The sequence below is a fragment of the Abrus precatorius genome, unplaced genomic scaffold (assembly GCF_003935025.1).
Source record: "Abrus precatorius isolate BTA unplaced genomic scaffold, Abrus_2018 Scaffold9, whole genome shotgun sequence".
NCBI lineage: Eukaryota > Viridiplantae > Streptophyta > Magnoliopsida > Fabales > Fabaceae > Abrus > Abrus precatorius.
In genome coordinates, this window is record NW_020874439.1 from 8378905 (window position 1) to 8401688 (window position 22784).

At 33.8% G+C, this 22784-nt stretch overlaps 1 pseudogene; it reads right to left on the bottom strand.

Moving 5' to 3' along the window:
- Window positions 1-708: 708 nt before the first annotated feature.
- The window catches only part of LOC113850738, a 29322-nt pseudogene continuing 7246 nt past the window's right edge, over window positions 709-22784 (bottom strand).

Below are 22784 nucleotides of genomic sequence, written 5' to 3' on the forward strand. Positions count from 1 at the left end.
AAAGTAGTTTGAACGGACGCAGTCATATCAAACCACCAAAGTATATTGAAGAGAAAACAAAACAAACCGCAAATGAATAAGTGAATCCTTAATGACAATAAGAAACGGTGTTACCAAATTAATCGATCTTGAATTGGATTAAATTAGATTTCACACAATAAAAATGAAATTATTTAAACACAAATAGGAATTGAAATAAAAAGAAAATTAATAAAAAATAAAAATAGAATAGAAATGAAAAATGACACTACAATCGCAAGATTAATAAGTCAAGTAACATAAGTCAAGTAACGATCGCCACAAGAGTCTTGGACTCTTGATAAGATAAAAAAAAATTGACTCACTCAAGAACTTAGAGTCACGCTCTCAAAAGAGAAATCTCAATTCATATTCAAAAACTAATTAAAAGTGTGTTTACAAGAATTTATATATGTCTAATGCTTGTAAACCAATACTAACATAAACTCTAATGAGCTTCTTGTACTAAAAAGCCTAAATTCAAATAAACGAAATAAAATAATAAGATTTTATCTTAAATAAAAACTCAATAAGTAATGATTAATATTAAAAAAAAATAAATTAAACATAATAATTAAATCCTAATAAAACTCATTAGAGTCTAAATTCTCTCAGTATATGAGATTGATTATTTGAACTTTTCTAACTTCAAATTAAGCTCTCTTTCAATTAGTACAACAACACTGTCATTCAGAGAGAGAGAGAAGCCAGGTGATCAGCTGGGTTGTTTGATTGCTTCAGTTCAATATCTCTCAACAAATTCATGGCCTCGGTAACTTTATCCTTAAGATTATCTGGTGACTCAATCAGATGTAACACCTCGGCTTGGTCCATCTGCAAAATCATATCTGTAATCTTTGTTGCTGCATTATGCTCCAGTTTTTCAACTAGTGGGTATAAAGTTTTACCAAGCATCTAGCAAACCATTCACACGAGAGTCAGTGTAACAATTTCCTATTGCACAGTAAACAATAAAGGCTCAGAAACAGGTCTTACCATCCTCTGTTGTTCAGGAGAAGCACTTGCAAGGGATGTAGTAAGGGTTTGAATGGGCATTTGCTGACAAACAGGTCCAGGAGAAAATGCATAGACATGTCCGATTTGCATTGGCTGCATGGATGGCATTGGCTGTTGAAGTTGTTGCGTAGGCCATGCTCCTCCGTGTCCACCTCGGCGCTGCCCCTGTTGACCTTGTTGAGGTCCTCGAACCCCAAGAATGAATTGCTGCTGGTAACCAAATCCAGCCTATATTTATTGGATGATTACTCAATTTGTAATGATAAATTCAATACATTAACATCAAATATTCATCTAATATGCAACAAAGACAAGTAACAGACGATGGAGGAATAGAATGCCAACCAATCACACCTATTTCTGAGGTATTATATTAATATATAGTTATATAGGTGGGCTACTAGACATGGTAGTTGACGCGCTAATATAGAAATTTAAATTCACATTTTATTTACCAAAAACAAGGAGGCTGGTACAGTGAAAATTGAAGAATAAAGATAACAATTTCTTTTTAATTACTTGAGGTGGTCGCCGGTAGAAAAAAGGTGGTCCCATCCCAAGAGCACCCGGAGGTTGGTGGTACAGTGGCATTCGAGGTCCAATTGTTCCAAGAAGTTTTGTTTGCGAAAATTGTTCCTGTATGAAATAAGTAAATAATATGCGAAGAAATATCTCATCAGTACACAGTATTAAGACCTTCTAATGTGTGTTAATCATTCATGTCAACATACAGGAAATATCTCATAACTCTATTGAATCTTCTCTTTGGAGAGCTTCGGTAACTTACAATAATAATTCATGATTTGTTTCCTTGTTTAAGGAGGATTAAGAATTAATTGTTAATATAAATGAAGGAGACCGATGTAAGGGAATATTGCTAATAGTCTCTTCTATATTTCCTTTCCTCCTCTGCCTAAATTTCTGTAATTTCAACAATATGCAGCCTCCAATATCTACAATTGTTAGACAAGATGCCTATATTTGTTTTTTCAGATTTTAAGTGAAAACTGATGTATTAACTAGTTTTCCTTCCACCAGATCATTCTAATAGAACAAGATAAAGGCGTGATTATTCTCAACTAAACAATTCCATAGCTTCCAATTCCATGAATGCAGCAACAGTATTTATAACATAAAACGAGGTATATCTGTTAGTGGGATCTGTGAATTTGATCTACGAGTTCTAAATTTTTCTTGTGTGATAATAACTAAAAGTAAAGAGACGTGGAAGTACCAAAATAAATAACTACAATTAAAGATGGACTTGATGCAGAAATTTTTCTTCTAAAGTTGACCACAATGTAATTATAAAGCATATAGTTAATTGCCAATTGTTGCATGGTGTTACCTGTAGCTTTGCTCTTCTCTCTTCTTTCCTCTGTGCCTGGGCTACATAGAGAGGCTTTCCAGCAACCATTTTACCATTCATCTCAGAAAGCTACAAGAATCAACAGACTTTGAATATGAGCATTAAAGTTCCTTGTCGATTAGCTAAGGATAGTCAACAACATTATTATACTTACAGCCCAGGTTGCAGAGTCAGGACATGAAAATGCAACAAATCCAGATCCTCTACTAATTCCCTGTGGATCTCGCATAATCTGCAGGCAATAAAAGAAACATTTCACGAAGATGAAGATTTGACCATTGCAGTTATGAACCAATAGAAGACACACACCTTGCACGAGGTTATTAAACCAAACACAGAGAACAGCTCATAGAGTTTTTCATCATCAACACTATCGTCCAAGTTCTTGAGATACAAGTTTGAACCGGGATGCACCCCAAAGGCATCCTTGGAAGTCTGCCCGTATCGTTCTTTCAGTTCAAGCTGCCTTTCACTTTTTTTCTGGGCTTTTCCTACATACAACTCCTTACCATCCAAAATCGCTCCATTAAGTGCCTCTAAAGCTTTTGCAGCATCATCAACATTTGCGAAATTGACAAAACCAAAACGTTTCGATATACCATCTATATCTCTCATCACTACAGTACTAGTAATGGGTCCATATTCTCCAAAAACTATGTTCAAGTCACCCTCCGTTACCGACTCCGATAGGTTTTTCACATATAGATTATTAAACTTTCCATCCCTCAGAGCACTCTCTCTCTCCTGCTTTCGCCGAAATTGACCCACATAGAGCTGTTTATCGTGGATTATCGCGCCATTTAACTCGTCAATCGCTTCTCGTGCAGATCCTTCTTTCTCAAATTGCACAAAACCGTAGCCTTTAGACTGACCAGAAGGATCCACTGCGACCTTGCAAGAAAGAATATTTCCAAAAGCCACAAAGGTTTCATGCAAAGCCTTGTTATCTATTTCCTTATCCAAATTCTGCACCATCAAGAAACTTCAAGACTCAATAACTGATTAAAAAAACTAGTAACGCAGAGAGAAAGGTTAAAAATAAGGTAGAGGCACCTTGACAAAAATATTAGCAGTACTACTCTTCCGAGCGCTGGGGTCCCGATTAGAAAACATTACCCTAATGGGTTTGTTATTTAGGGTTTAGGGTTTAGGGTTTAGGGTTAAACAAGTGAAATTCAGCACTTCAATTGCTTTTTTGGCTGCATGATAGTTATAAGATTAATAAGATACCAATAGTTTTGTAAGCAAGATTCAAGAAGCAATAACAGACGCCACTAATCCTATCGTATCAAATGTCAAATATCAAATCATTTCAAGTTCAAGAATCAATAAAGAGAGAAAGGAAAGAAGAAACAAACCGTCCTCGTGATTACTGTAATTAACGTAGCCGTAACCGAGGGATTGACGAGAGAGCGTGTCCATGCAAATTCGAACGGAAACGACTTCACCAACCTGGTTGAAGTGATTTGTGAGCATCGTATCGGTGACGTGATCGTCAAGATCACCAACGTACAACGACGTGTTCAACGGCGGAATATGACGCGGAGCCACCTCTTCATTTTCCGGGATTTGCGCCATTGCTATCAATCTTAAAAACTACAGCAACTGAATCAAATGGTTTCACTCTCACAAATCTAAACCCTCACGAGTATAAGGGTTTTCGCTTTGCACAAAGACGCTTCACAAAGTCAAATTTATATTCGTTTTATGGATGAACTCGCCCAAGGTCCAAGGCGCGAAATCTGGAGTAACAGAAATGAGAACATAACGGTCACCAAAAAAAAAATAAAAATGAAATAAAATACATTTTATTTTTAAATATTCTTTATATAACATGAAAAGCCTTTGTACCCAGTACCTTTTCTATTAGAAAATCAAAGAAATTAGAAAAAGAATACTAAATTAATAAAACATAATGCGTGTATTATATCTATCTATAACTAAAAGTACATTTAATAAATCTATAACTGCAACTAATATAAAGCTAAACTTATATTTAAAGTAAAAAGAAAATGTTATATGAAAATTTTATCCTGTTAAAATGTTTTAGTTTTTGTTTTCAATTTATTATAGTATTCTTTATTTATTTAATGTGGTAAATCGTAATTTATTTAATAAAAATTAATTTTACATTCTATAACTTGATATTTTGTTGTAATATAATTCAATAATATCTCCTCTGTTTGCGTTAAAATATAAATTATTTCAGAAACAGTACATCTTGATATTGTCATGTATTTTTAGTTTTATTTTAAATTTTTTTAAAAAAAATACAAATAAACATAGTCTAAGATTATTATTTTATTTCGTGCACATTTTTAAGGTGCTTGCGTACCAGGTGAAAATTGTCGTGTTAGTTTTTACAAAGTTAGAGTCTCATTTTACTCTTAAATTTAAAATGTATTATTAACTTAAATTTATTTAATGTGAGCCAATTTTTGGTATTTGATTGTACCTTTTAAAAAATCTAACCTAGTGTAACTTATAAGTTTATTTAATGACTTCATTTATTATATAGTCTCTTTCAAATAAATTAAAAATATTTGTTAGCAGACCTTTAAATGTATAAACTAAAAATAATGTTAAATAATAATAATATGTTTAATTTTAATTTTAATTTTAATTTTCATCATTAATAAGGTTAAATACTAATAATAAAAAAAATTGCGTTCTAATTGTTTATTAAATTATGTCATTTGTTTATGTCATTCGATCTGTGTTTTGTGTGTTTTTGTCATTCTGAATTATACTATTTTAGTGCATTTAATTTTTAATTTTTAGAGAATTAGATTAATAAGATTACTACAAAATTGTATGACTTGCAGAGATTTTGCCAAGATTTTGCGTAGATTTTGTAGAGGTTTGAGGAGCAGCGGAATAAAGATTTGCTAGATTTGAATTTTGTAGATTGATTAGATTAGTTTACATTATATTTTAAAAAAATTAATACATTTAAATTTGAATTTTAAATTATAGTTAAGATTTGATTAGATTAGATTTAGTTTATTTTGTTTTTAAAGATAGGATTAGTTTTTTTAGATAGATTAGTTTAAATTTAATTTTTTTTTAAAAAAAAGTTCATGTAACTAATTTGCTAATTTTAATTTTTTTTATTTTTAAATTTATTTTGAAAAAAATTAAATAAATATTTTTAAAAAAATTAAATTAAAATAATTTTACTTTTTATTATTTTATTTTATTTTTATCACACTTCCCATTGTAATTTATTTAGTTGATTTTTATTGTATTGTATTTTTTCCTTGCACATTTTTATTATTTGATTTGTATAAGATTTGTTTGTTCCCTCACACACTACTAATCATACATAACATGAGTGAGGCCTTATAACCGAGTCTGAGTAAACTTTAGATTTAGAGGAGTTGTATAGTAATAGTAATTTAGATGTACATATATCACAAGAACTTCAGTTAGAGTTTGTCTTATCTATTTAAGTCCCTACATTTGGTAGACTACCTACTCATTGAAGATGACTTTATGCAATGGATTTTAGCTCTAATGACCTTTTATCCTTAGGCTTAAAAATTATCCAAGGTAAGAATGCATGTCATAGATCATTAGGTTAGAACTCTAGGGACCTTGATAGAACACTATAGTAGCATATTCTTTTATTACTTCGCTATACTTTTTTTATTATTATTTTGTGAGTTGTGAAAATTATAGATCTTATTCATCTTCATCGTTTTATTTTATTCATTTTACGCGTGGTGCTACTCAAAATCTCAAAATTCTATCATTTAGAACACTTTTCTAATTTTTTTTTATTTTTTTATTTTTTTATTTTGATATCTTAAAAAAATCAAAAAAAATAATAATAAATCTTAAAAATAGAAAATAGTATATTTGGGTTTACTTTGACTTTTTTGCCCCTTGGTGAATGACTAGAACTAATCTTGGACAATTGCATGCATTTGATCCTGAAATAGAAAGAACTTAGAATAGATTAAACAGACTAGAAGGTAATACGCATAGTGATAGAGATAGTGTAAGTGTGGATTTTGATACCATGACTAATAATCAACATGAAAGAACTCTTAAAGAATTAATTGCACCAGATGTAACACACCAACCTTTCAGCATTTAGTATCCTGACGTAGATGTTTCCTTTGAGTTAAAATCTGGTCTAATCGATTTGTTGCCTAAGTTTAATGGTAGTGCAGGTGAAGACCCTGACAAGTATCTAAAAGAGTCCCATATAGTATGTTCAACAATGAGGCCAAGAGGAGATCCAAAAGATCACATCAAGCTGAAAGTCTTTCCATTCTCCTTGGATGGTATAGTGAAATACTGGCTATACTACTTGCAGGCAATTTCAGTCACTTGCTGGATAGACCTAAAGAGGATGTTTTTGGAGAAGTTCTTCCCTACATTCAGAGCAGCGACAATCAGAAAAGAGATCAATGACATCAGACAGTTCAGTCAAGAAAGCCTCTATGAGTACGAGAAGAGATTCAAAAAGTTGTGTTGCAACCTGTCCACACCATCAAATTAGCGACCAGCTACTTATCCAGTATTTTTATGAAGGCGTTGCTCCAATGGAGAAGAGTATGCCCGATGCAGCAAGCGATGGAGCTCTCATGGACAAGACACCATCTGCAGTCATAGCTCTAATTGACAACATGGCAAAGAACTCCCAACAGTTTAATGCAAAAGCCATGGCACTAGTTAGAGAAGTGCACAATGTACATTAACCAAACTATATGGCAACAAAGTCTAGCAGATTTTAAAGTAGAATTAAGGAGCTCACTACATTTGTGAGGCAGCTAGTTGTTGCATAACAAACTAACCTACAAGGAGGGATGACCAGAGACTGTCATATTTGTTCTTCCATAGAGCACACCTCAGATAGTTGTCCTTTACTACAGGATGCTAGCCGACAAGCTTCTGTCCATGGAGTTATTAGTGAAAGACAAGAGTAGTACAGAGCTTCGAATTTTTAGCAACCTCAGAGACAGCAGCAGTAGTCATATCAGTTCCATTACCAGTCTCATAATCTTACCTTCAACGACCATCCAAATATGAGATACGGTGCCCCTGACTGACAATAATAACCAATCAAACAAGCAAGTAACAACTACAAACCAACTCCAATGAGATAGCAACATCAGAATTCTGAACCTTCCTTGGAGGATTTGGTCAAACAAATGGCCAAGAGCAATCTGCAGTTTCAACAAAATATCAATGCTTGCATCCAAGATCTGCAGACATAGATTGGCCAACTTGCGACCACCGTAAACCAGTTCAAGTCTCAAAGTTTTGGACAACTTCTTTCTCAACTAGAGGTTAACCCAGAAATGTGAGTGCCATAATATTGAGGAATGGGAAGGAGCTACTGGACAACTAGAAAAATAAAAAGGTTCAAAATGATGCAAAGGCAGAGAAGCAGCAAAACACAAAGCAACAAAATGCCCCTAACAGTTCATAAATTATGCAGAAACCACCTTTCCCTTTTCTAATCAGAATGGCCAAGTCAAAGCCACCAACAGACTTTGATAAAGAGCTTTTTCAGACATTCAGAAGAGTAGAAGTGAACATTCTGATACTAAATGCTATAAAACAGATTTCAAAATATACTAAGTTTCTTAAAGAGTTGTGCATCAGCAAGAGGAGACTAAAGGGAACGAGAAAGTCAGCATGGAGAGAAATATGTCAGCTCTTACAAGCCCAATATAACACAAAAGTGTAAGAATCCTAGCACTTTTACTATCTCTTGTACCATTGGGAATTCCACTTTAAGCAATACATTACTTGATCTCGGTGCTTCCATAAATGTCATGCCTACATCAATTTACAGGTCTTTGAACCTCGGCCCCTTAAAGCAAACCAGTGTAATCATTCAATTAGGAAATAAGAGCACTACATTCCTTTCTGGAGTAGTAGAAGATGTGTTAATGAGTGTAACACCTTATTTATTTTAATTTATTTTCCAATAAAATATTTTTCACAATTGAAAAAGATAATGAAAATTTCATTTCAAATAGTTTCAAGTACAGTGTTTAATAGAGTATTTTAAAATATGAGATGAGTTACAAATTTTAATCAAAATAAATGCTACAGGACTTATTTAGTACATCTCAAAATTTGAAATATATTCTAAGTCCTATAGCAGTGTCATCCATCCTATTCATTGAGCTTGGTGCTGATTGTCTTGGTCACCTGAAAAATAAAATGTAAGGGTGAGTCCTCTATACTATCACTATATAACATGGAGACTTACCTTCCATATTCAAACACTTCCCCATATAAATAAGCCATACATTAAGCAAGCATTAACTAATTCTTTCTAACAGCACACTATTACAACAAGTCAAGCACATGAATAGTTGCACTCACTGCATAATTAGCCCACACAAAAACATCACACATCAAACATACAAAGGTGCACTCAGTGCACCTTTACCCAAATCCACACGCATACGTATGCTCACTGTATGTTAGTCACGCTTACTGTGGCACTGTGATCACAGTTTCCTGATGCCCTCAACCTTAGGAACTTACTCAATTTCATATCATGGATGGTCGTTGGTTAACCCCTACCTCACGGATACAACGTGTGTGGTCATGGGCCCCTTAGCAAAGGTATTAGGCCGAGTCAAGAGAAGAGTGTGTGGCTCGTAGTGCACCCGTGCTCACTGTTGGTGTCACCACCACCCATTTTTCCCCAAGGTATTCCTACCGCCCCCATCTTCCACACCCCTAGTGTATCACTATAACCATTCATAGTTTTCAACCATTACAAGCACACCACAATCAAAATAAACATGCCATTCACCCACATTCTCAATCGTCTCATAACATTCATTCTCAAACATAGCACGTATACACACATTTAATCATTTCATTACACACATTACTCAATATCTACCACATCATGCTTAACATGAAATTTCCATCAAAACACACCTCTTCTTACGTGCTACCTCAACTACATTCTAATATCTAGCAATATAAACGAAATTTAAACACAAAGAGATAAGGTAGAGTCCCCCCTTACCTTGAAATGAAGACCTATAACACAATCAACGGTAAAAGGGTTCCCCACATGGATTTTCAACCTTAATACATGGAGAAATCCATGAGAAATCGAGGAGAATAAAGAAAACGTAAAAATGCAAACCCTAACTCATGAAACTTACCTCCAAATGTCAAAACACGACCACAACTTTCAATCTGAGGCACAAATTGCCTTGGAGGTATTTCACTCGGTGAAATAGGCTTAGAGGTCGAGAGAATTGAAAGAGGGATGGAAGGGAAAGTGGGAAATGTGTTTTCCCCAATCCTATAATCCTCAAGTACCCTAAGTGTCTTGACACTCTTGCTTTAGCAATACCTCTCTCACTACAGCGAAAATAACAGACAAAACTGCATTGGTTTTTTGCATAATCTCGCTATACCGAGATCTTGTCGCTATAGCGACCTCCTTCTTGCTACAACGAGACATCTCTCGTTACATTGAGATAAAACCCAGAATTTACTCCCCCTCTTTTGCCTCTTGCTGTGGTGAGAATCCTCTCGCTATAGCAAGAATGTCCCTACAACACACTGTTAACCCCCAACTTATATTTTCCAAGCACCTTCAGCCTAGCCACAAGTCAACATCCATATTTTAAATCATAAAGTACATATACACTTATATATATTTATATACATTTATACATATACATATCTAAATCACCAACATTAATCAAAATGAACAGCCAAATACAACATACATACTTATATTAATAATCATAATGGAGTTGCAAAACTCGGGGTGTTACAGTGAGAGTAGATAAGTTGATATTCCCTGCTAATTTCTACATTTTGGACATGGCAGAAGAGTCCAGCATGCCTACATCAATTTACAGTAGGGATGACAATAGGTAAAGTACCCGATGAGCACCTGCAAAATTTACCTACAATGGATAGGGTATTTACTCGCTATATGGGCACGGGTATAAGTGTGGATAAAAACTCACAAATTTTAATAAGGATAGGTGCAGGTATGGGTATCTAAGTACCCACCCCGTTCCATACCCGCATATATATTAATCTTATATAACTTCGCATAATTAATATAATAATATAAAAATTCAATACATAGTTGTAGAATAAAATTTAAGCATATATATATATATATATAAGATTAATATAAAAATATATTTAATAACAAAGTAAACTAAAAAATTATTTTCCTTTATATTTTTAATAGAAAAATTTATTTACTATTTTATATCATTTAATTAGGCTAATACAATTTAATTATTACATAGTTGATATAAGATTGACTTTTTTTTAAAATATTATTTATATAGGACATACATAAAATATTTTTCACACAAATATTTTTGTTAATAAAATCATATTGATATTTAAATCATAAAGTGAATGATAAATAATAAATATATTGTAAATATGTTATAAATTTTACAATCATTTACTATTACTGTAACTTATTATTTATTGATATATTTAAATTTTATTTTTTATATTTTAATTTAAAATAATATTTTTCTATACAACATATATATTACAAGTACAACTATAATCTATTGAATCTAAATAATATTATTCTTACTATTTATTTACGTTCAAATAAGTTTTTGAAAAGATATAAAATATAAAAAATTATTGTTAATTTTTATTTGTTAATTTTTTTTAGATAAAAATATAATTTTTTTATATACACATATATTTCTTTATTATAAAATTTTATTGTGAACATTTATCTTTTATTCAAATTCTTTCTTTTAAATTTTATATATATTATAAATATTTAATTCATTAAAATAATTTTTTAAAAATTTATATTTTGACAAAATACTTCCGTATAGTATATGAGTTAAAAATATTAGTAATAATTAATATATATATATATATATTAATTATATTATATTATTTTAATTAAATATATTGTTTTTCTTACAATTTCAAATTCAAAAGTTAAAAAAAATATTTTATGTATCCACTTTTCGTTGTTAGTACTTGAACTTCTTTACCCTAACTCTATTCTCATTCTCAATGTCTGACTCATTAAAACCTAACAACTATAAAAGGCTATTCATTAGAGTTAGTTGTCAATGTCGCCACAAGAGATCACCAAGTGATCTCACACGAAGGGCCACCCACTGTGTAGATCTATTCCGTTATCGTTCTGACATTGCTGATTGATCGAATCTCACACAAGATAGAGTTATCGCTGACAAATAACTTATGTGTTTAGTTTCGTTTATTATTTCTAAGAATTTTAGTTTAGAAAATTATTATATTAAGATACATTTAGCACTTGTGATCTTTGAATATTTATTTTTTATCTATGTTTGTACCTTGTTCGGCAACTACATATTGAATTTTTGTATTATTATGCTACTTATATGAAATTATATAAACACATTTTTCTTTATAAATATATTTTTCTCAAATAAGCACGGATAATAAGTACAAGATGGGTATGCATGTACCTAGAGGATACGGGTACAATGATTAATGTTCATACCCACGCGGGCATGGGGCTGGGTACGGGTATTTTTTTAAAATACAAGTATGGGGATGGGTACTATAGTACCGTACCCATTGTCATTCCTAATTTACAGGTCTCTGAACCTTATCCCCCTAAAGCAAAATGATGTAATCATTAAGTTGGCAAATAGGAGTACTGCATTCCCTAGTAGAGTAGTAAAAGATGTGTTGGTGATAGTAGATAAAGGTCACACAAGATAGGCAGAAGAATTATTACGACCAACAAAGAAAGCCTCTAGAGTTTCAAGTTGGTGACCACATGTTTTGAGGGTTTCGCCCATTACTAAAGTCGGTAGCGCTTTGAAATCTAGGAAGTTATCTCCCAAATTCATTAGACCATTTGAAATCCTAAATAGAATTGGTCTTGTGGCCTATCATATTGCCTTACCTCCAAATCGTTCAAATTTGCACCCAGTCTTCCATGTATCTTAGCTCTAAAAATACATTCTTGATTCCTCTCATATAATTGAACTCAATCCAATCCAAGTTCAAGAGAATCTGTCATATGATGTATTTCTAGTGAAGGTTTCTGATTACCGAATCAAACAATTGAAGGATACGTAAAAACATCTTATTGGTAAAGGTAGTATGGAATACAAATGATAAAGGAGATGCCACCTAGGAGCCTGAGGATAAAATGAGGGAAACATATCCTCATGTTTTCCTAAGCTAGCGAATTTCAGGGATGAAATTCTTTAAAAAGTGAGAGAGTTGTAACATCCTCATTTTTATATTTATTATTATAACATTAAATGTTGGTTGTATATTTGTGAAGTTGTTTGAATTTTAGAGAGTTTAAATAATGTAAGTTGCAGGATATCTCACTATAGCGAGATATCTCTCGCTGTGGTGAGAAAGAGCATCTAGAAATCAAGCTCTCTGACACTTTCTCGCTGTAGCGAGGATTCTCTCGTTGTAGCAAGGAGCTCTCACTATAGCTAGAATGACAGATAACAAAATAAAATTTTGTCTGTTTTTTTTGCCACAGCTAGATAAGGTCTCATTGTAGCAAGAATCTCTCTCTGTAGCGAGAGATGGCTCGCTGTAGCGAGAATGTCACGAGTCAAGAGGTATTTAAGGGTTTTCAAGTTAGAAAACTTGGATTACAATCCAAGTTTTAAGCTCTCCCCTTTTCTCTCGACCTCTAACCTTTTTTCTCAAAAAATTCTCCCAAAATGTTAACTCTCTTTCTAGTCTGAGCTTGGGAACCACTTCAATCAACTCCAAGTAAGTTCTTGACGCTTTGTTCTCTCTTTTTGTTTGTTTTCTATGTTTTTCCTTTCTCAAAATGTTCTCTTTTGTGATATCTAGGAAGATCTTGGTTCTTTCACCAAAACTCTTCACAAACCCTCTTTCAAATCTTCGTTTCAAGGTAAAGAGGGATCTATTTTGTGATTTTAAGCATAATAAATATATTGTAATTATGAGGATACTTTGTGTATGTGTTCTTGTATGATTCTTATGATTGATTGACAATGGATTGTTGTGACAAATATGTTTGGTTGATTTTGGGTGTTAATGATATGTTCGAGTAGTATATTTATTTGAAACTTAGTCTGGAAGTGCTTTACTAAGCATAATCTTTTACTTGAGACGAGTTTAGTACAAAAAGGAGTATGGGGTAAGTGTAAAAAGCTGAATAGACCTAGTATGAATAGTTACAAAGATACACTGGGGGTATAGAGTCTAGAGAAGATGAAAAATCTAGGGAAAACATAGGGTGGTGAGCGACATTCACGCATGTGCACACATTCTTTCTGAGAGCGAATGCGCCACATGACCTCACTCGTTTCCTGACTAGACTCCTGACTATACCTTTGTTAAGGGGCCCGTTATTGTATACATTGTATCCATATGCATGGGCTAACTGGCGACTATTTACCTAGTTGTGTAAGACCTCAAGAACTGCTAGAGGTATCATATAATCATGATCACAGTGCACTGGAAGTGTGTATCCAAAAGAGAGGAATATAATGATTTGCGATAATATATGTATATGTGCTTTGATATTTATGTTATTATGATTCCTTGTGTTCCATGACTATGATTGTGCTATGGTGTAGGTCTTTAAAATAGTGTTATATTTAAATGATAAAATAGAAGCTCATCCTTACTAATATTTTCAAGAAACAAGGATAACAGAGCATTAGGAAAGAATTAGACTACTAGATAGTTCTGTACATAATAAGCTTAATTATGTTTTTAACGAGTATCAGAGAACATGTTATTTTAAGATTTCTGTCCTTGTTGAAGACGTACCTAGGACTTTTTTCATGTTAGAGATGGATTTCTCTTAAAGTATTCCTTTGAATTTCCTATAGAATGCATCATACCCTATGTATCCATATTTATAGAGGCATTGTTAGAACTCTAACAGCCTTCACATATCTATTTACAAACCACAACCATGATTATCTCAAAGATCATCTAAATGGACTTTTGAGCGAGTTACTGGAACAGAGGTCACGATTGATTCAGGTGACCATTATCTTGGATCAAACGATGATCTTGATTCTGAAGATCTAGCAGAGATTGAGAGTTGGCATGGGAATGAATAGTATTGAATTCTCAATGTTGGAATGTATTTTACGGGTTGGTCTGAGACTTGAATTGCTTTTTGTGATGTAAACATTTTGGTCATGTAAATATTATTTTGAGTCCCACCTTTTTGACAAACAATTTGTAAATTATTGTATGAAATATGTATAAATGCAAGTCTTGTACCAATGTTTATAAAAATTTATTTTGGATAATTATGACTTATATTTACTGCTATTTACTTAATATGTCTTGGATTGACAGACTTTGTAAACAATCTCATTTAGAAATAGATATTTTATCTAATTATACTTACAATATTTGCCATATATAAAAATTTTATACATTATGCTGAGTTTATATAAATGGAACAAACAACTTTTAAAATTAAAAAATTTAGGACTTTACAGACTATGCTATACCAAATATGCAAGGCTACAACTCTTTAATTGTTAGACCAACAATCCAAGCTAACCACTTTGAAATCAAACTTGCTCTACTGCATTTGGTACAACAAGATTGGTTCTTAGGAAGCATTTATGACGATCCTTGTAACACCTTACATTTTCCATTTTAAATATATTCATTTTCATAAAATCTTAGGAAGAATAACCAACTTTTCCGTATCACTTTTAATCAAATTAACAAAGATAAAATATTTAATAATAGTTAATTCATATACAAAACAAACTTAAGAAGATAATTGCATGAAATATAATACAAATTGATATTTACATATCATTATCCATAACATGTCAAAATTTACAGCAGTTCATACTTATTTCCATATACTAAGGACCTGAAACTAATCATCTATATCATGCCAGCCCTCAATTTTCATTAATTCCTTAGTAGTTAATTCATCATTCTCTCCAAGATAGGCAACACCAGAGTCTGCTACTAATTCTATACTAGGAAATCTCGAATATATAACTGTTAGGTCTTCCTAGCAAGTCATGATCATGATAATTAAATACATTATTAATGACTCAAGAAGGCCTTTCAGTTCCCTGGTATAGATAAAAACTAAGAGATTGATGAATTCGACCACTAGTTGGGAAATCAAACGAAACTGCATAATTATAAGTTACTTCTAATGTGCACTCTTAATTTTCCTCAAAATGTACCCTAAAATACAAATGTACTATGCGTCTACATTCGCTAAAAACATAGTTTAATCTACTACTAGCAAAGATATCTTCTAACACCTTAAATTTAATTTTTAAATAAATAAGGAATTTTGCAAATTTTTGAAATAATAGAACTTCCATTTTTAATCCAAGTTTCATCAAATATTTTAAAATAAGGAAATGAGTTACAATCTCTATCAAGTCACTACTACAGGACCCATTCAAATACATTAGTTTCAAATTAAAATCCTAGTCCTATAGTAGTTTTATCCGCCCCTTTCACTGAGTCCGGTGCTGATCGTCTTGATTACCTGAAAAACGAATGTAAGGGTGAGTACTCTACACTACCAAAACATACAATTAAGCATAGAGTCTCACCTTCAGCACATTTCCAATACATTAAACAAATACAAGTACAGGCAGCATTATCACATCCATAAGTACAATTCATGAACCCATGCATACGCACGCCAGCCAAACTCACATTGACACTGTGATCACAGATTTACACCATGAATGGTCGCTGGTTACCCCCGCCTCACAGATACCACGTGAGCAGTCACGGGTCGCTCAACAAAGGTAATGGTCAGAGGTCTAGTCAGGAAGAGAGTGTGTGGCCTGTGGTGCACCTGTTCCACAGTCGGTGTCACCACCACTCCCTCTTCCCCAAGGTATTTCTACCGTCCTCATCTCTCACGCCCCCAGTGTATCGTTGAACCATTCACAGCACATTACAACGGCGTTACACGCCCCAGTCACACACATTTCAGTATACGGCATATAGCCCATATTTAACAGTTACGACACTAGGCCCACATTTCATTTTCACAGCACATAGCCCATAATTCATTCAAGACACACAGCCCCTAACCTATTTCCATTCATATTACACGGCCCTCGGCCCATATTTTCACAATATACATTCACATATAAACACATGTATAAATGGCACAAGTGCCCACACCACATATCTTAGCAATTTCCTACCTACTCAGCCACATCACAATATCACACAAAATAGTAGCAAATCACACATAAAGGAGTAGAGTCCCCCCTTACCTTGGATTGAAGACCCACACGCTAAATCCACTAAGAAGTGCTCCCCTTCACGGATTTCGTCCTAAACACATGGAGAAACTAAAACCCTAACTATTAAAACTCACCTCCAAGCGTCCCCTACACGAATTCAACCTTAAATCAAGCTCTCAAACAACTTTGGAGGCAATTAATCAGTGGAATAGGACTTTGGGGAATGAGAGAATTGAAGGAAGAGGGAGAAATAACTCTTCCCGAACCCTAACCCCCTTTAAATCCTTTCTGGTCGCGACACTCTCACTACAGCGAGATAGTGACAGTTTCAGTCCTTCCTCCCAGGACCCTTTTGCTGCAGCGAGAACAGCCCAGTATCTCGCCCTGTACTTAGGCACTTGGCGTATTTCAGCCCAACCAGTCATGCATACACCCATCTACATATATATATACATATTCACAACATATATTTAAAAAAATACACACATGAATATACATTTAGATTTATATAATCAATAATTAATATTACAAAATTTGAGGCGTTACATATCTACTACATCAATCTGCATGGGATAAGTTGTCATCTTTACTACCTGCAAGATGGTGTAAGGGTGAGCGTTTATCCCATTTTACAATATAATACAAAGATATCATAACATTTTCATAATAACATCATGATTATACAAATTAATGAGAATTTATATCACATTACCACACATTATATATATATATATATATATATATATATCTCATTTATCACTAACATTCACACAACCTCATTGACACTTTCAGTTCAAAATTCGCACTTTAAGTGCACTGTGATCACAGTCATTCGATGCCTCCAGTAGTTCTCGAGATCTTACTCAATCATGTAAATAATTGTTAGTTAGCTCTCACAATACAGACAAAACATATGTGGTCACAAGCCCCTTAGCAAACAACAATATAAATAGTCGTCGGTTAGCTCTCGCAATACAGATACAACACATGCGGTTACGAGCCTCTTAGCAAAGGCATAGTCAGGAGTCTAGTCGAGAAACGAGTGTGAGGCCATACGGCGCATTCACACTCAACAATAACATGTGCACATTCGCGAATGTTGCTCACCACCCTACATTTTTTTGAGATTTCTGATGAACGAAATATTTTCTCATTTGCAAAAAGATTTGTCGTGAACCTTCATCAAAATATGCAGAAAAATTTATGTAGTCTAGGATGCAAGCCTAGGTCATCTCCCATGAATCATTGGAATGTCAAACATGTAGTGTGCAATGTATTTAGAAAGCAAGTAAAAAATGGGGGGTTTTGTGATTTCAAGTTCAATCAACTTAAGCAGAAAATTAAATTGCAAAGTTCAATCGATAAAATGTAGTAACCCTTAGTTCATTCATATAAACTCTATCCCTATTCCTCTCAAGATTTAATACTCTTCCTCTCCTCCCAGAATTAGGTTGATTTAACAAGCGAAAATCAACCTTATGTTTTCATATGAATTAAGCAATCCAATGAACTCCAATCTCTCATTCCTTGATTACGCAATCTTAGAATTAAACAAGAATTAAGCAATTCAAATTTAGAATTTCCTTAAAATGAATTAGGGTTCATTACGCAATGCTCCCCTCATTCAACCATTAATTCAATTCAAGAGTTTGGGAGGAAGAAATTCATGGAAGAAAAAGATTTGCATTAACATTCAAAAACCTAAGAATTCAAGAATCCATATGAACTCACTAGAGATTACAAGAAAATTAACCCTCCATGAGGATGCGTCTCACAATTATAAAATGAAAGTAAAGAGAAATCAATAACATCAATACAAAAATCAAAGAGAAGTAAGGAGAAAATGGAAATCAAACCCTAGGTTGGACCCTTGGCTGTCACCCAAGGCCACCCTAGGCTCTCCAAGTGTCCTAAATTTAGTAAAGAAGAGAAAAGGTACAAAAAGTGTAAGAACTCTCTACCCTAATTTGGTAAAAATCTATTTATACTAAAGCTGGCGCCGCCCAAAGTAATTACTTTCATTCTTTCATAGTAAACACGCACAACATCAGTTAAATTTTTTTCTCTCTGGAGTCATTACTATGAATATTCATAGTAACCACGCGCAACACTGGGATAATTTGGACTCTTTGGAGTTGTCACTATGAACTTTGATAGTAACTACGCGCAGCACCTTCAATTCTGCATGCTCTGGAGTGACCACTATGAATATTCATAGTAACCACGTGTAGGTTTAGTGGATTCTGGGCTGCTGTAGTTGTCACTTTAAGCTTTGAAAGTGATCACTTTGGTCCCTTTGCTGGAAGTGGCTTGCTGTAGTTGTCACTATCAATTTTGAAAGTAGTTACTTTCACCTCAAATTCCTCAAAATCCAATAATTCTTCAAAATAATCTTGGGAATTCCTGCCACATTATTCAAATGATCAAAACATGTAAAATAAACTATCTAAATCAATGTAAATTAACCAAAAACTAAGAAACCTATATTATTTAGTCTAATTGGAATATTCATCTTATTTACACTATCTAAGTCTATTCTTTTTTATAAAAAGTAATAAATGATGTGTAAAAATTTAGTAAAATGTGGATTCATCAATTTCCTTATCATCTCTAAACTCTATACCCCTCTGAACTATATACTCCCAGTGTATCTCTGTAACTATTTACACCAATCCATTTAGTACTCATATTCATTCAACAATTCCATCCCAAGATTGTGCTTAATAGTACTTCCAGACCAATCTCATATCGTTAACTCATGGTCTCAATTCAATACATCATCGATAGCATATTCATCATATTCAAAATTTCTCAACAATAAAATCATATTACATTCAATACCTTCATCAAATATCATCACAACTAGCTTACTCATAATATCATGCTTTTTCATCATATATTTCATATTTATACAATAAAATCAGTCAACTAAACCATCAAACATATGTATATTAGCAGTCTTTCTTCATTAATACTCATTACTTATACATACATCATCAAAATTGATACATAAGCATGCTCTCATGGACTCAATATATGACTCACATTACACAATGATAGAATAGAGCTCCCCTTACCTTATAATGAAGATCTAAACAAAGTTTGATGACGAAAAACGTCCTAAAAAAGCTCTTTTACCTAGGTAACATGAATTTATCTCTTAAGAACGAGCTTCAAAGAAAACGAATGGTGAAAACACGATTAAACTCAAAGAAACTTACTTAGATTCCCTTAGAATGAACGTATTTGAGAAATAATCAGTATTTGGAGAGGTTTTATCTCAGAAAATGAAGTCTAGACATGAGAGCAAGTGAAAAAATGAAATTTTCATGCATAAAAACCTTTACATACCCTCAGAATTGTGACATTCTCGCTACAGCGAGCCTTTCTTACTACAGTGAAAAATTACTCATAATACTCCTCGTTGTAGCGAGTTAATTCTCGCTACAGCGAAAGACTGTTGCTACAGCGAGACTCTCTCTCGCCATAGTAAAAATATCAGACAAAATTGCATCATGTTTTTTGCACTTTTCGCTATAGTGAGGGACCTCTCGTTAAAGTGAGAACGCTTCAAAATGTTCCATTTTCACTGCCTCGTTCTTGCTACAACGAGAGACATACAGTTCTAATACATCAAAATTCTCTTAACATACTCTCATACGCATATTTATCATAACCATGTAATTTTACTTAATATAAAAACAGGGATGTTACAATCCTAATCTACATATGTCAATTTTTTTGCAATTGTGTGATACTATCAAGATAAATGGAGTTAGTAAAGATGCAATAAGATTGAGACTATTTCCCTTCTCTTTAAGGGATAAAGCCAAAAGTTGGTTACAAGCTCAACCTCAGGGGAGTATTACAACTTGGACAGACCTTGTCAATAAATTTTTTATCAAGTAATTCCCTTCCTTAAAGTGTTATTATATATTATTATAAAAATAAGACTACAATGCATAAGTGAAAAGTGAAAAGGAAAGCATTGTAAAAGCTCTAGTACCTTAGCAAACGGATTTGAAGAATATGGAAATTAAGAAATATTTGATAAGAGAGAAGATGAGAAAATCTGAGATGCAGAGGCGTGGTATGATTGAGCCTTTGTTCTGTAATCTACTCTGCCCCAACCATTTTCTAGCAGCTGAGCTTGCAAAATGGAGAAGAAGATCTTTCCTCCCTTTCTCTTTTTTTTTTCTTTGTTCTGTAAATGTCTTCCCCTCTCGTTTCTAATTCTCTTTCTCTTTTCTTTCTTCCTCTCGTAGATCTGTGACGCCCCGAATTTTGTAATATTAATTATTATTATTTATATAAATCTGAATGCGTGTATATGAGTATAAGTGTAAATGGATGTTGAAAATTTGCATTGAATGCGTAATAATGGTGTTTTATGTGTAATGAGTATGAATATGTGTATATATATGTATGTTGTGGATGTGTGTATATATATATAAATATGCATGACTTGATAGGGTTGAAAATGGGCTAAGTGCCTAAATGCAGGGTGTAATATTGGGTTGTTCTCGCTGCAGCGAGAAGATTTTTACTGTAGCGAGAGGGCCCTGGGAGGAAGGACCGAAATTGTCGCCTTCTTGCTGTAGCAATAAAGCGACAGTTTGGAGCGCATTTCTGGGTGCAATCTCACTGTAGCGAGATTCTGCAGAAACCAGAGTGCAGTTTTCTCTGAGTTTTTCGCTATAACGAGAGAGCATGTCGCTGCAGCAAGAATATCTCGCTGTAGCAAGAGAGGGCATGTCGCTGCAGCGAGAATATCTCGCTGTAGCGAGAGTGTCGCGACCAAAAAAGGATTTAAAGGGGGTTAGGGTTCGGGGAAGATTATTTCTCTCTCTCCTTTCAAAGCCCCTTGGATTCTCTTATTCCCAAACCTTTTCCACTGATTAAATTGCCTCCAAAGCCGTTCGGAAGCTAGATTGAAGGTTGACTCCATGTGGGGAATGCTTGGAGGTGAGTTTTAAACAGATAGGGTTTTTGTTTTTCCTCTCTTTTCTCTGTTTTTGGTGATTTCTGGGATTTTCATGGAGTTTCTCCATGTGTTTAGGACAAAATCCATGAGGGGGAGCACTTCTTGGTAGATTTAACGTGTAGGTCTTCGATCCGAGGTAAGGGGGGACTCTACCCTATCTTAATGTGTTGCAATTCTTGTGTATTTTGTTGATTAATGCAATGTGGCTGAGATAGGAAGTAGAAATTTTGTGTTTGATGGAAATTGGTGTGCAATATGATGTGTGCTGGAATAGTTAGGCCCCGTGGGGGTAATTGTGTGTGATGAGATGCCATTAATTGGTGAATAAATGAAGGCTATGTGCCGTATATTGTGGATAAAATGTGGGTTATGTGCCGTGTAATGTGAATTGAATATAGGCTGTGTGTCGTGTGCAAACATGAATATTGCGTGTACGAATGAAATGTATGTGAATGGGGCGTGTAGCACCGTTATAATATGTTGTGAATGGTTCAACGATACACTGGGGTGTGGAAGATGAGGACAGTAGAAATACCTTGGGGAGGAGAGAGTGGTGGTGACACTGACTGTGGAACGGGTGCATCACGGGCCACATACTCTCTTCCTGACTAGACCTCTGACCACTACCTTTGCTGAGCGACCCGTGATTACCCACGTGGTATCCGTGAGGCGGGGCTAACTGACGACCATTTATTGTGTAAATCTGTGATCACAGTGCCACAGTGAGTGTGGCTGGCGTGCGTGTGCACAAGATTGTTATTAATTATAATTTTGAATGTGAAGTGTGTTGGTACCGTGAGTGCATGGATGTTAAATTGAAATGTACTGGATAATGATGTTGTTTGTGTTATATCTGTATAGATGTGTTGGAAATGAGTTAGATGTGAGACTTTATGTTTGATTGTATTTTGGTAGTGTAGAGTACTCCCCCTTACATTTATTTTTCACGTAATCAAGACGATTAGCACCGGACTCAGTGAAGGGATGAATGGAACTGCTATAGGACTTAAGATATTATTTTAAAAACCGTTGTATTTGAATAAGTCTTGTAGCAACTGTTTGATGTAATTTGCAACCCCCTTTCTTTATTTGAGATGTTTGATGAAACTTGGATTGAAAATGAAAATTTTATTATTTCAAAAATTTGTGAAATTCCTTATTTATTGAAATTAAGTTAAGGTGT